Source organism: Schistocerca piceifrons, unplaced genomic scaffold (assembly GCF_021461385.2).
Source record: "Schistocerca piceifrons isolate TAMUIC-IGC-003096 unplaced genomic scaffold, iqSchPice1.1 HiC_scaffold_349, whole genome shotgun sequence".
NCBI lineage: Eukaryota > Metazoa > Arthropoda > Insecta > Orthoptera > Acrididae > Schistocerca > Schistocerca piceifrons.
In genome coordinates this window covers 10001-12500 of record NW_025728569.1, presented here as the reverse complement: position 1 = coordinate 12500, position 2500 = coordinate 10001, and the positions used below count along the sequence as shown (strand labels likewise).

Here is a 2500-nt window from a genome sequence, read left to right as displayed (position 1 = left end):
GCCTTAACCTAACCCACGTTGTGCCTTAACCTAACCCACGTTGTGCCTTAACCTAACCCACGTTGTGCCTTAACCTAACCCACGTTGTGCCTTAACCTAACCCACGTTGTGCCTTAACCTAACCCACGTTGTGCCTTAACCTAACCCACGTTGTGCCTTAACCTAACCCACGTTGTGCCTTAACCTAACCCACGTTGTGCCTTAACCTAACCCACGTTGTGCCTTAACCTAACCCACGTTGTGCCTTAACCTAACCCACGTTGTCCCCTAACGTAACCCACGTTGTCCCCTAACGTAACCCATGTTGTCGCCTAAACCTGCTCTGTAATTGTTATACGACTCGTTCAATTAGTGTAGTGTTGCCCACCCGCAACCCTCGCAATATAGTTCGCTACTCGCACTGCCCGCTCCCCTGTGTATCGCTTCATGTTAAACACCTTGCAAGTCTTGCTGACTTTCCACATGCTCCTGCTGTACACTGTAATGTGGATGGCAGCAGGACGTACATGCCGCCCCTCCCCACGTCCCCACCTTGCCCCCCTGCCTTCGCAAGCTGGTTGGTGAGAAGTTTGCATGTTCAATGCCCTTCGCATGCGACGTACTCAGGCTACGTTGTGGTGCGGCCTGTGTCAACCGTCCGCTAATGTCGTACGCGTAAACCACAATCTGTACTGCACATTCGTCCTTATGTACCGAATGATACATCGTGGCACATGTGTGACCGTACAACGACTGCGCCCAAAAACGGCGGACCATACAGTGCAAATATTGTGCACGCAGCTACGTGTCGTCTCCCTATGAGAGCTGGATTGCAGTGTGGTACGCCATAGAGACGTGTGGGAGGAACGGACGCCGTGGATGGCGATCAGCATGAGCTGTCTGTTGATGTATTCGGACCTAGTCGTCTCTCCTCACACACCGTGATGGCATGGTGCACCGCGTTCCATATCTGCGACATGCTACAGAGGCCGGTTGACAGTCGTTCGAGCAATGGACATCGCATACGTACGGGGGCCACCTTCCACGTATTGTCTAGGCGTGCACATTTTGTTGCGTGTATGTGGGCAGACGTAGTGTGGCGTGACACCTGACACAGGCATGCAATAATCGTTGAAGTTGCAAATGGCGATGGACGCCTGCGTTTTCTGGTGAAGTTACGCAAATGAACAAATGGTAACCTGTTGTGGTGCGGTTGTTCTCGCTAGGGGTGAATCGGTGATGGCGACGATAGGTTGAGGTACGAACCGGTTGTTCCAGCGATACCCACCATGCCGACGAAACTGAACGGCATCTGGGTGTGAAGCGATACGCGGCGGTGGCTGGGTGGGACCGTCCCCGGCCGGTGAGGGGGCGCCTCCCGGCGTGCTGGCCGCGCGGTGCGTGGGCGCACGCGCTACAGCCGGCTGGTGGGGGCGGCCAGTGGCAGGCGCGCCGGCCGACGGACGCGGCAGGCGTCGCAGCTGCGCGCCGGCGCACCCTGCGCGCGGCGCCGTGCGGCCAAAGTAGGTCCTCGCGGGCCCGGTGCGAAGCGCGGTGGACATCTTCAGTGTGCTGGTCCGATTGAGGACTGTGTGCGTTGAGGATGCGCCGCCGCCCGGCGCTCGGCGCCGCGACGCCGTCTGCTGCTCGGTCGCCCCAGCGGTTCTCGCTGGTGGTTTGTATCGCAGCTGTGCGGATGTGTTGGCGCGTGCGCTGTGCTGGGAGAGTTCGCTTCGGCACCCAAGTGGGGCTTTTGTCCTTCTGTGGCGCTGGCGTTGGAGCTGCCGGTCACCGTAGGTGGCGCGTGTTGTCTCCCGCCGGCAATGCCACGACAGCACGCTCCCGGGCCTCTGTCGGCAGCGGCAAGCTCAGTTGGGAGCACGGGTGGTCGCACCGAAAGCGTCTACTCGCCTAACTCCGGGCGATTGCGCCTCTCTCGAACCCGACCAAGTACTTGGGACGGCGCTGCGCGCCGCCGGGACCTGAGAGGGTTTCGAGGTGTATTGTGCAGGGGAGCTCAGCCTCCTCCTGTTTGCAGAATGATTGAGCGGACGCTTGCGTGTTCGCGCGGGCCCCCGGGACACACTCCCGGGCGGCCGGCTGCTCAGCTCTAGTTGACGCAGCTCCCTGGTTGATCCTGCCAGTAGTCATATGCTTGTCTCAAAGATTAAGCCATGCATGTCTCAGTACAAGCCGCATTAAGGTGAAACCGCGAATGGCTCATTAAATCAGTTATGGTTCCTTAGATCGTACCCACGTTACTTGGATAACTGTGGTAATTCTAGAGCTAATACATGCAAACAGAGTCCCGACCAGAGATGGAAGGGACGCTTTTATTAGATCAAAACCAATCGGTCGGCTCGTCCGGTCCGTTTGCCTTGGTGACTCTGAATAACTTTGGGCTGATCGCACGGTCCTCGTACCGGCGACGCATCTTTCAAATGTCTGCCTTATCAACTGTCGATGGTAGGTTCTGCGCCTACCATGGTTGTAACGGGTAACGGGGAATCAGGGTTCGATT

General features: G+C 57.7%; 1 non-coding gene across 1 annotated transcript in view; it reads left to right on the top strand.

The window, feature by feature from the left end:
- Positions 1 to 2103: 2103 nt before the first annotated feature.
- The window catches only part of LOC124746255, a 1909-nt gene continuing 1512 nt past the window's right edge, over positions 2104 to 2500 (top strand). Inside the window, exon 1 of the ribosomal RNA XR_007011298.1 lies at positions 2104 to 2500. This exon is cut by the window's right edge and continues 1512 nt beyond it. This is a non-coding gene — a ribosomal RNA (small subunit ribosomal RNA).